At 50.3% G+C, this 13,088-nt stretch overlaps 1 protein-coding gene across 14 annotated transcripts in view; it reads right to left on the bottom strand.

Annotated features, from left to right (window-relative positions):
* Window positions 1-12,478, bottom strand: part of CELF1 (CUGBP Elav-like family member 1) — a 50,197-nt gene extending 37,719 nt beyond the window's left edge. For all 14 annotated transcript variants that reach the window (XM_066583307.1, XM_066583309.1, XM_066583317.1 and 11 more), the window contains exons 1-2: window positions 12,390-12,478; window positions 1,474-1,547 (exon numbers count right to left, since the gene is read on the bottom strand). The gene's annotated coding sequence lies outside the window, so the exon portion shown is untranslated. The remainder of the gene's footprint in view (window positions 1-1,473; window positions 1,548-12,389) is intronic.
* Window positions 12,479-13,088: the final 610 nt, after the last annotated feature.

Genomic DNA, 13,088 nt, shown 5'->3' with positions numbered 1-13,088 from the left:
ACATCCATCTAAAGTCTATGGAGGCGTCCTGGCTGCCTCAATGGCGGGTGTTGAGGGAAAGGAGGATCAGGCATGTTGGATCCATGCTAGTTCTTTATTCTCACCGGAGATTAAGCCTCTGGCAGACACCTATGACGGTGGTTTATTACCTCTCCTGCTGAGATGAACGTGTAGGCGGAGGGTCAGTAAGGGAAGCCATCAGACCTCTAAAAGGTGTAAAGTCCCCATACAACTGTTCGACAAACCGTTCGGCAGCTGGTTCCTCCGGCTCCTTATTACACGTGTTACTACGTGTGTGTGTTTAGTAGGTTAAGAAGGGGTATATAGGGTTAGTTCGTTATTGATGACCTATCCTCATGAAGGGGGTCCGCCACTCTGAATCCCCACAGACCGCTGCCAGTGCAATGGGTTGGATGGAATCATTACACTTCCGGCTGCACGTCGCAGTCAGGACTAGACGTCCGGTCCAAACCACAATGAGAAATGTAAGTGTAATAGGAGGCATCGATTCTATGGATTTCAGTGGGAATGAAGTCAGCTGTTACACTCCTGCCGATGACTACGTCCGCCTCGCTATACTGACAGTGAGTCAAATCAACAGCTGATTGGCAGGGATCCCAGGCGGTGGACCACAATCGATCAAATATTGATGACCTTTACTGAGGTCATCAATGGTATAATTCTCGGAAAATACCTCTTTAAACCACAATCACACAGTTCTAGCCACACCTTACCACCCAAAGAACAAAAGAAAAGGATGTTTAAGTTGACCGGTCCCGATCCTTCTCTCCCCACACCCTGCCCAACATTATCTGCGAGGGAAAGTTGCACCGACCCCATATACATCAAAGAGTTTAGTGGCACGAGCATTCTTGATGGGTTCAGACTAGTGATGAGCGAGCATACTCGCTAAGGGTAATTGCTCGAGCGAGCATTGCCCTTAGCAAGTAACTGCGCGCTCGAGAGAAAAGGTTCGGCTGCCGGCAGCGGGCAGGGAGCGGCGGGGGAGAGCGGGCAGGAACGGAGGGGAGATCTCCCCCCACCCCGCTCTCTGCCGCAACTCACCTGTCACCCGCGCCCAAACCTTTTCTGCACCAAAGTTCACAGCAGGAAGTACATTTCATGTCCATATGGTGTCCGGATGAGGCGGTCGGCACCGGTCCCCTCTCCCAGCTGAGCTGAGACATCCACGTAAAAAAAGACAGATCAGGGATGTCGCCTGCCACACAACTTTCAACTGAGATCTACATGCAGCCCAGAAAGCAACAGATTTGTAGATTTAGTAGTAATTCAGCTGCAGGATTCATCAGAAAAAAGGGGGGAAAAAAGCCCTAGAGCCTTCCAGAAGGTTCAACACCAACAAGTTGGACAGAGCGAAATGAGATTTACAAAAATGGGGGAAAATAAAAACCCAGAATGACAATGTTATACATACATTACTACGCATCTCCTAATAGCACAAATAAGACTTACATTAACGTTCTGTGCCTCTTCACAGGACACGCAGTGGCCCGGAGTTTGGGAGATCCCGATATTCAAAATGGTGCCTGAGAAGAGGAAAAAAACAAGGAATCAGCACAATGCAGTTCAGTTTTGTGCATTTTAGAGAGGCTTTCTGAGTACCTCTAGCAGTGGGGTGGGCGCTTGTGTGTAATGTAATATATATATATATATATATATATATACACACACACACACACACACACCTTGCTGTTTCAGCCTTCAGTAGCTGCAGTCACATGGGTTCTTTACTCATGTGACCACAGCAGCCAATAGGAGGCAGGACAGGGACACCCCAAAAACCTGCCTTGGGCTTCTACATTAGAGGCCCATATGACATATGAGTCTGGGACGTCACTAAGTCGTCTCATCCAGCGACGTCACCTGTCCGATGCCATGGTGAGTATATTGATTTTACATAGTATTGGGCTCATAACTACATTTAAAGGGTCCTTTTACATGGGCTAGGATTCTCAGCTCGCGGACGCCGGCACTTTCCATAGCAATGCTATGGAAAGCTTCACACAGCGTGATCCGCCAGTGATTTATTGCCGGCGGATCATTGCCCGTAAACAAGCAGCCTATGTCTACAGTCCACTAGTACCCCCAGGTCTTTTTCCATATCCCTTTTCCCCTTTTAGTACCCCACTTAGTGTATATTGACGACACCCGTTCCTCCTGCCCATGTGCAGAACCTTGCTGGCAGCGATTACACGGAATGATCCGTTCTGTATACAAGAGCCTTACGGTACCTTTACAAGTGACTATCATCGCTTTCACACGGGAGTGATAGTCATCGGATGAAGGCGAAGCGCGCCAGAGACGTATCGCCCGCCTCCTTCCACTGCAAACAAGCAGTTGTTCACAGATGAATGACTGCAGTTTACACGATCCGGCAGTCGCTTCCTTCATTACGTGAGCCAACCACCAAGAAACTCCAACAAGTGAGCCATTTCCCGCTCGGTGCCGCGTCGGTGGCCATGTGTGGCCCAAATTCACTGTTTCCAATGATGGTTAGGACAAGAATCGCTCCGTGTAAAGCCGGGCTTACACGAACGGGGCGGATTTCGCATGCAGATTTCCGCAGTGGAAGACATGCAATCATTCGGATGATGGTGGATGCGAGCTTTTTTTCCGCATGGATGTACGCTCCGCACAGCATATTTCCCACGCGGAAAAGGAGATCTCTGCATTAAGGCTTTTCTAGCTGGTTTGAAGTTGCGTGCGCTCTCGCTGCTCATGCGCAATGTCAATGAGCGACGGAACACATATGACTTCAATGGGGGCCGTCCACGAAGAAACCGCGCTAAAATAGAGCTTGCTGCGATTTTTCTTCCACTCGCGGAATATGCAATTCGTGCCCGCGAGCGGGAACAGAAAAAACAAAACAAAAAAACGAAAATACAAGCCTTTCGATGCCCGCGTTTTAAAGCAGATCTTCAGAGTGGACGGTAATCGCGGATCCAGCAATTAAAATCTGTTATTGTGTGACCCCTTCCCCCTTAAAGGTTCTTTTAGAACGTATATCCTCATAGGTAATGACTTTAAGAGATCTGCAAAAGTTGGTGGTTTGCCCATCAAACACTACAATTCAGCCTCCTAGGGTGATAACAGGAAGCAATAGAGTGAGATGCTGGCATCGTCGTCCTCACAGGTACAATGTCATATGAATCTACGCACGTTCTTATACAACTCCAGCCACAAGAAAAAGAACTTGGAAAGTTTAGATCACATGCTCGGGAACTAATCAGTCCATCTGGCAAGCATTCAGCGGCTGCAGGGAAGCCATGTGTTTCCTCATTACTTCTGCAGCGTTCCCGGAGCTTATCAGCACTGCAGCAGGACAGGAACACGGCATAGCCATTAGGAAGGCACATGGGGCCATCCAGGAGGGCTGCCATGCACAGGGCAAGGAGGAGGGGGGCAGTTCGGTTTAGTACCTGCCGAGCAAAATGAGGAAACGCGCTAGCCTGCAGCGAGAAACACTTATGCTTTGCAAGTAGCTGGATTCTGAAGCGCCAAAGGTGACGCTTGAGTAGGAACGAAAGGGGTTTTGCATTTATGTTTTTAGAAGCAGCTCCAAAATGAGGAAGTCTGTAGGCAAATGTCCTAAATAACCGTCACCTGACCAAAAATGGCTGCAGGGTGAAAGCAAAAGGCCCCGATATCAGACCGCGGATCAGTCAGCAGGCAGACTTCAATGTTAGGCGGCCAAACCGCCGATTGTGGCGACTTGATAATCTGCTGTGTATGGGGTGCCTGAACGTGCCAATGTTGGGGGACAGTAGGATGAGTGCTCAATGCCAGCAAGCTGCATCCTTCGGTCCCGGAGATGCCGATGCTAGGAGTCCGTTAGAGCCGTATGCCTGCTGAAAATGCATGTTCAGACGCCGTAATTCGAAGCGTGTCGCCCATCGCCATGTACTATCCTGACATGCATGCTGCGATTTTTCTTGCGCACAATTAAAAGTAGATGGATGGTTAAACGGTTGGGTAACCAATTAGCGGCTGCGGCCGTGTATAATGTTGGCGGTCAGGGTCATTGTGCGCACTGACACGGGGTGACTGGTTATCTGGGAACGATAATGCAAACCGCACGTGCCGCCACCCCATGTGCAGCGCTGAAATAACCTTCATTCCCCCATTACCTTCTCATAAAGGTTATTTCATCATCGCACCCGGGATGCTGTCACAAGCGTTTGCTTTGCTGCCTTTTAGATGGGTGGATCTGCGTGCCTTTGCATCAATGCCCCCCCGCTGAGGCGATTGGATTGTGCCGCTGACTAGATTCGTTTGTGTGTCTGATCTTCCAGGAACGTTCTTTCAAAGAAAGGTCTCTTATACAAGAATTGGATGAAAATGTCAAACGCTGCCAACGTCTTTCCAGGCAACGACTGCATACCAGTAGCCGAAGCCATCGCTTGTTAAAGCAGCCAGGCCTGGGATGAGCAGTTCTATCACCCGCTGGCGGTCGTCTGTGCCAATGCCCCTCCGGTGTGCCAGTTCAGGTGGATTAGAGGGACATCAAGAAAGACGACCGCCGGCAGGTATAAGTTCCCCTGAGGATCGCTCATTTTGGTACCTTCACTGTTTTAGTAAGCTAGAAAGTGCTGACAGACTTCCTTTGAACTAAGCAACCCTTCGGTCCTGGACAAACAAGGATGGCCGCCGTACACTAGTATACATTGGTAGTCTAAGACACCACGTGCTGCTCTGATTGGCCGGCACTGCTCACATGGGCAGCACTGACCAAAGCAGGTGTAGTCTCTTAGGCCGGGTCGGACTCCGCATGCCCGCAGCAGATTCTGGCTGTGAGCCCGGCCTGTGACCCAGTGTAGGGCACTTACCTGTACTGCAGCTGACCGTGCGGACTCGCAGGCGGTCGTGAGTGGCAATTTTTTTTTGTTTTATATTTCCCGCGCCGTCGCTTAGCGAAGACACGGGTACCGGCAGCCCATACACAACATTACCGTAATTGTGTATGTACGAATGGAGGCCGTCCGCACAGCTTCAGCGGTAAACTAGAACACGCCGCAATTTTTCCGAGAGGCTGGTATGGCCATCTTTGTCCAGGACGCAGGGTTGCTTTAAGGTACGCCATCATAAGCAATGTCTAATCAGGCTGCCCTGTCTAGGAGGAAAGGAGATAAGCAGCTGCCAGACATGTCCCTTGTAGATAAGCAGCATTACATCAGCTGCACAATGCCAGGTGAATTGAAGAAAGCTTTACAAAGGGCGGCTGATGCAAGAACTCTCACTGCGGCTGGACGATCCCCGGCCCGCTCTACCTCCATTCACTGAGCGAGCGTCACTCCTCTGAACGCAAAGGAGCGGCCGCTGCTAGGACAGCAACCGGGCGGCTCTGTGGCCAACAGCCATCCTGCTTAAAGGGGTTGTCCCGCGCCAAAACGTTTTTTGTTTTTTTTTTCAATGGCCCCCCCCGTTCGGCGCGAGACAAACCCGATGCAGGGGTTAAAAAAGAATAACGGATAGTGCTTACCTGAATCCCCGCGCTCCGGTGACTTCTTACTTACCTGGTGAAGATGGCCGCCAGGATCTTCACCCTCAGTGGACCGCAGGTCTTCTGTGCGGTCCATTGCCGATTCCAGCCTCCTGATTGGCTGGAATCGGCACGTGACGGGGCGGAGCTACAAGGAGCCGCTCTCCGGCACGAGCGGCCCCATTCAGAAAAGAAGAAGACCGGACTGCGCAAGCGCGTCTAATCCGGCGATTAGACACTGAAAATTAGACGGCACCATGGAGACGAGGACGCTAGCAACGGAACAGGTAAGTGAAAAACTTCTGTATGGCTCATAATTAATGCACAATGTACATTACAAAGTGCATTAATATGGCCATACAGAAGTGTATAGACCCACTTGCTGCCGCGGGACAACCTCTTTAAAAAGAACCCTCAAGGCTCCTTTTGCACGGAGCGATGATTGCCCATACTGATGGCGCTGACCAACAACGAGCCCGTCGGTCAGCGATGGCTGAACATGACGGCACGGAGATAAAGGAGCTGATCAGCCAACAAGTGAGCGTTTACGCATACGCCGCCGCCGCGATCATCTTCTTGTAGGATCAGTAGGCCGTGTAAGAGACTCTTAAGGCGCAGACAGTATACTTCAGTAATAGTGCTATTGTATCCGATGGACCCCCTTATAGCACATGGGGGGCAGCAGCTCATGCTTGGCACCTGCTAGATGTGGTGCTTATACTATTCCAAAAACTTAGCGTGAACGAGAACTAAACTGTATTGTGTAACTGTTGTGTGATTAAAGGGGTTTTCCGAAACTTAAAGGGAACCTGCCAGCACATTCAGGCCTATTAAACTGCCGGTATTAACAGACTACTCGATTACAGCCGTGTCCAGCGCGGAGTTTGTCGTGTCTGGAGAAGCAAGCCTGTAGAAAACTTCCCACCCGCTAACGTACGCGGTCCGAACCTTCTGCGAGAAACCCGCCCATCTCTACCGTAGGCAGACACCAGAAGCGCACAAACCGGAACACGGTCAGATCGGTTGTCCCTTCTGTGCCAATCTGTGAGATTTCCTATCACTCCGACAACTGATGCCACAGCAGCAGAGCTGGGCGGGTTTACGGCAAAGCTCCGCCCACTGGACTCTTTCCACTGGCATGTGGAGCGGAGGATACATCGTCGATAGCAAGTGCCCAGAATACCCCTTTAAAGGGCTGTCCATTACCATGATAACATTCCCCCTGCAGCCCCCGCTGTTATCCCAGTGTTTGCTGTGGACGATGATGTCAGAGGTCACCTGACCGCGCCAGCATCTCCTGGCACCAGCGCTCACATCCCAGGTGTTCAGAACAGTGACACTGCAGCCTCTGATTGGCTGCATCAGTCAGGTGACATCTTCCACAACAAACACCGGGACCACAGCAGGGACGGGCAAGTATGGTTGCTATAAGGGGAATGTTGGGCACCCACTTTAAAAGGTTTGTACCCAGATCACAAGCAGCCCTTCCCTGTGGATAGGGAATAACTCGACGATCATTGGGGGTCTCAACGCCGAAACCTGCACCAATCCCAAACACTGGACCCCTGTGCGACACTCGTGCCTCTCACTGCGGGAATTGTGCCTCCCCTGCAGTAACGTCACAACGAGTGAAGCGATGTCTGTGCGTGTGCGTCCGGCGCGCCATCCATTTTAATGGGAAATACCCAGCAGGGGGCGCTCTGCCGTCTCATAGAACGCTGGCGCAACCAGCACTCCACTCAGGATGGGTGACACAAGGACCCCCAATCTCAAAATCGAGAACGAACCACCTGAAACGCGACATCCAACCGGTCATCACAATCTACGCTAACGAGTAATTGGAAAAAAAAAGGGGAGAAATCAAAACTAATTCCTCGCTCCCACGAGCGCCCGTTACCGCAGTCCTGATCACACGTGGACTTTGACCGCTACCTAACACGTGGCGTGCGAAATGCATGCATCAAAAGGGGAAAAAAACGCGACAAACTTTCTTGGTAAGTATTACGCACACTGAGAGTCAGCGCCGGAGATACGCTGCAAAAACCCGCACTTAAATAATAGGCAATCGCGGTCCGTATTTAGCAAGTGCGGCATCAGGGGCCACCAGCGGGAATCAGGAGGGAGCCGTAGCATAGGAAGTCATAAATATGTATCTCCCCCCCAGTGGATATATACGAACTATACATATTATACTAGTGGCTGCTTATACACTAGGGAGATTATAATATATATATATCTGCCTATCTACTGGGGGAGGGAGGGGGATATATATTATATATAATATATATATTAGTGGTTGCCTAGCCACTGGTGGTGGTAGGTGAGATATATATATAATATTAGTGGCTGCCTATACACTGTGGGGGGAGATCTATATTACACCACCCCTATATAATAGTGGCTGCCTATACACTGTGGGGTGAGATCTATATTACACCCCCCCTATATATTAGTGGCTGCCTATACACTGTGGGGGAGATCTATTTTACGTACCCCCCTCCCCCCATATAATATTAGTGGCTGCCTATACACTGTGGGGGGAGATCTATATTACACCCCCCAACCCCTATATAATATTAGTGGCTGCCTATATACTGTGGGGGGAGATCTATATTACACCCCCCTATATATTAATGGCTGCCTATACACTGTGGGGGAGATCTATATTATATACCCCCCCCCCCTTTATAATATTAGTGGCTGCCTATACACTGTGGGGGAGATCTATATTATATACCCCCCCCCCCTCTTTATAATATTAGTGGCTGCCTATACACTGTGGGAGGAGATCTATATTACACCACCACCCCTATATAATAGTGGCTGCCTATACACTGTGGGGGGAGATCTATATTACACCCCCCCCTATATATTAGTGGCTGCCTATACACTGTGGGGGAGATCTATTTTACGTACCCCCCTCCCCCCATATATTAGTGGATGCCTATACACTGTGGGGGAGATCTATATTACGTACCCCCCCTCCCCCCATATAATATTAGTGGCTGCCTATACACTGTGGGGGAGGTCTATATTACATCCCCCCCACCCCTATATAATATTAGTGGTTGCCTGTACACTGGGGGAGATCTATATTACATCCCCCCTATATATTAGTGGCTGCCTATACACTGTGGGGGAGATCTATATTATATACCCCCCCCCCCTTTATAATATTAGTGGCTGCCTATACACTGTGGGGGAGATCTATATTATATACCCCCCCCCTTTATAATATTAGTGGCTGCCTATACACTGTGGGAGGAGATCTATATTACACCACCACCCCTATATAATAGTGGCTGCCTATACACTGTGGGGGGAGATCTATATTACACCCCCCCTATATATTAGTGGCTGCCTATACACCGTGGGGGAGATCTATTTTACGTACCCCCCTCCCCCCATATAATATTAGTGGCTGCCTATACACTGTGGGGGAGGTCTATATTACACCCCCCCCACCCCTATATAATATTAGTGGTTGCCTCTACACTGGGGGAGATCTATATTACATCCCCCCTATATATTAGTGGCTGCCTATACACTGTGGGGGAGATCTATATTATATACCCCCCCCCTTTATAATATTAGTGGCTGCCTATACACTGTGGGGGAGATCTATATTATATACCCCCCCCCCCCCTTTATAATATTAGTGGCTGCCTATACACTGTGGGAGGAGATCTATATTACACCACCACCCCTATATAATAGTGGCTGCCTATACACTGTGGGGGAGATCTACATTACACCTCCTCCCCTCTCCCCCCCCCCCAATATATAATATTATTGACTGCCTACACACTGTGGGGGAGATCTATATTACACCTCCTCCCCTCCCCCCCCCCCAATATATAATATTATTGACTGCCTACACACTGTGGGGGGAGATCTATATTACATCCCCTCCCCCCCCCCTATATAATATTAGTGGCTGCCTACACACTGTGGGGGGAGAGCTATATTACATACCCCCCCCCCCCCCAATATATAATATTATTGGCTGCCTATACACTGTGTGAGGAGATCTATATTACACCCCCCCCCCCCCCAATATATAATATTATTGACTGCCTATACACTGTGGGGGGAGATCTATATTACACCTCCCCCCCCCCAATATATATTATTGACTGCCTACACACTGTGGGGGAAATCTATATTACACCTCCCCCCTCCCCCCCAATATATATTATTGACTGCCTACACACTGTGGGGGGAGATCTATATTACACCTCCCCCCCCCCCCAATATATATTATTGACTGCCTACACACTGTGGGGGAGATCTATATTACACCTCCCCCCCCCCCCCCCTCCAATATATATTATTGACTGCCTACACACTGTGGGGGAGATCTATATTACACCCCCTCCCCTATATAATATTAGTGGCTGCCTACACCACTGTGGGGGGAGATCTATATTACATACCCCCCCCCCTATACACTGTGGGGGGAGATTACATACCCCCCCCCCCTTATATAATATTAGTGGCTGCCTATACACTATGGGGGAGATCTATATTACACCCCCCCCCCCCCAATATATATTATTGACTGCCTACACACTGTGGGGGGAGATCTATATTACACCTCCCCCCCCCCCCCAATATATATTATTGACTGCCTACACACTGTGGGGGAGATCTATATTACACCTCCCCCCCCCCCCCCCCCCCAATATATATTATTGACTGCCTACACACTGTGGGGGAGATCTATATTACACCCCCTCCCCTATATAATATTAGTGGCTGCCTACACCACTGTGGGGGGAGATCTATATTACATACCCCCCCCCCCCCTATACACTGTGGGGGGAGATTACATACCCCCCCCTTATATAATATTAGTGGCTGCCTATACACTATGGGGGAGATCTATATTACACCCCCCCCCCCCAATATATATTATTGACTGCCTACACACTGTGGGGGGAGATCTATATTACACCCCCCCCCCCCCTATATAATATTAGTGGCTGCCTACACACCGTGGGGGGGGGGGGGAGATCTATATTACATACCCCCCCCCTATATAATATTAGTGGCTACTTATACACTGTGGGGGGAGATCTATATTACATACCCCCCCCCTATATAATATTAGTGGCTACCTATACACTGTGGGGGGATCTATATTACATACCCCCCCCCTATATAATATTAGTGGCTACCTATACACTGTGGGGGGAGATCTATATTACATAACCCCCCCCCCTATATAATATTAGTGGCTACCTATACACTGTGGGGGGAGATCTATATTACATACCCCCCCCCCCCTATATAATATTAGTGGCTGCCTATACACTGTGGGGGGAGATCTATATTACATAACCCCCCCCCCCCCTATATAATATTAGTGGCTGCCTATACACTGTGGGGGGAGATCTATATTACATAACCCCCCCCCCTATATAATATTAGTGGCTGCCTATACACTGTGGGGGGAGATCTATATTACATAACCCCCCCCCCCTATATAATATTAGTGGCTGCCTATACACTGTGGGGGGAGATCTATATTACATAACCCCCCCCCTATATAATATTAGTGGCTACCTATACACTGTGGGGGGAGATCTATATTACATAACCACCCCCCGATATAATATTAGTGGCTACCTATACACTGTGGGGGGAGATCTATATTACATACCCCCCCCCCCCTATATAATATTAGTAGCTGCCTATACACTGTGGGGGGAGATCTATATTACATACCCCCCCCCCCTATATAATATTAGTGGCTGCCTATACACTGTGGGGGGAGATCTATATTACATAACCCCCCCCCCCCTATATAATATTAGTGGCTACCTATACACTGTGGGGGAGATCTATTACATAACCACCCCCCTATATAATATTAGTGGCTACCTATACACTGTGGGGGAGATCTATTACATAACCACCCCCCTATATAATATTAGTGGCTACCTATACACTGTGGGGGGAGATCTATATTACATACCCCCCCCCCCCCTATATAATATTAGTAGCTGCCTATACACTGTGGGGGGAGATCTATATTACATACCCCCCCCCCCCATATAATATTAGTGGCTACCTATACACTGTGGGGGGAGATCTATATTACATACCCCCCCCCCCCCCTATATAATATTAGTAGCTGCCTATACACTGTGGGGGGAGATCTATATTACATACCCCCCCCCTCTATATAATATTAGTGGCTGCCTATACACTGTGGGGGGAGATCTATATTACATAACCCCCCCCCCCCCCCTATATAATATTAGTGGCTACCTATACACTGTGGGGGAGATCTATTACATAACCACCCCCCTATATAATATTAGTGGCTACCTATACACTGTGGGGGAGATCTATTACATAACCACCCCCCTATATAATATTAGTGGCTACCTATACACTGTGGGGGGAGATCTATATTACATACCCCCCCTATATAATATTAGTAGCTGCCTATACACTGTGGGGGGAGATCTATATTACATACCCCCCCATATAATATTAGTGGCTACCTATACACTGTGGGGGGAGATCTATATTACATACCCCCCACCCCCTCCACAGTGTACAGGCGGCCATGCTCCGCCGCGCTGCGCTCCCACCAGGCTCTCCGCTCCACCTGCCGCGGCGGGACACGGAGCAGCAGGCAGCGGGAAGCCGGCCGGCCGTTATGTGAGGCGGCCGCCGCTATCACTCCGCCGCAGGCCCGGGCTGTGCAGCGCCGCCACGGAGAGCAGGGGTGGGGCGGCCGCTAGGATCCCGTTACCCGGGCTGGAGGCTTACGCAAGGCGCACGTAAACATCCCGCCGCCCGCACGTCCACAGCCCGCCGCTTCCCGGAGGGTGAGAGCCTCCCGCCCGGGCGTCCTCCCCCTCCCGGCACTCACCGCACGCAGCCTCCGGGTCACACGCTCCTCTCGCCTTCTCTCTAGCTCTCTCTACGCGCAGAGGATCCAAAATGGCGGCACTTCCGGGCGGATCCACAGGCGGTCTGAGGGGTGGGGAGCAGGGGGCAGCGTGAGGCGACCAATGATGGGCTGGACCACTAGGCCAAGGGAGGGGGGAGGTCACGACCGGGGTGACGATAACGGACAGATAATAATAGGGCGGTGAGGGGAGAGAAGGGGAGACAGGGGGGTCAGGGAGAAATAAAGTTGTTCTTGTTTAGTCAGGCTGATTTGGGCTTTATTTGTGACAAATTTGGTAACCATGACAGCGGCCGTCTCCTTCTTGCGCTACGACTGAGCAAATATTGCGCCGAAAGATTGTTCTAAGCCTCGGTTCACACAGGGCGGTTTTGCTGCGTGGAATTTCGCTGCGGCAAATCTGCCTGCAGCCGCTAATCTCGGGTTTAGCCAGCCATGGGGACGAGATTTCTGAGAAATCTCGTCCACACGGGGCGGCCAATCCGCTGCGGTTAATCCGGCTGAAACCGCGGCGCAGCTTTGCCGACCGCAGTATGTCCATTCTTTTTTCTTTCCGCTGTGGCCGCGCTCTCCCCTATGGGAGCGCCGGCCGCAGCGGAAGAGCGAGCGGCTGGGCCGCTTCAAAGCTTCTGTGGGTTTTTCCGCGGTGGTTGTCCCGGC

This window comes from Eleutherodactylus coqui, chromosome 11 (genome assembly GCF_035609145.1).
Source record: "Eleutherodactylus coqui strain aEleCoq1 chromosome 11, aEleCoq1.hap1, whole genome shotgun sequence".
Classification (NCBI taxonomy): domain Eukaryota; kingdom Metazoa; phylum Chordata; class Amphibia; order Anura; family Eleutherodactylidae; genus Eleutherodactylus; species Eleutherodactylus coqui.
This window is presented reverse-complemented; position numbering and strand designations above follow the sequence as displayed.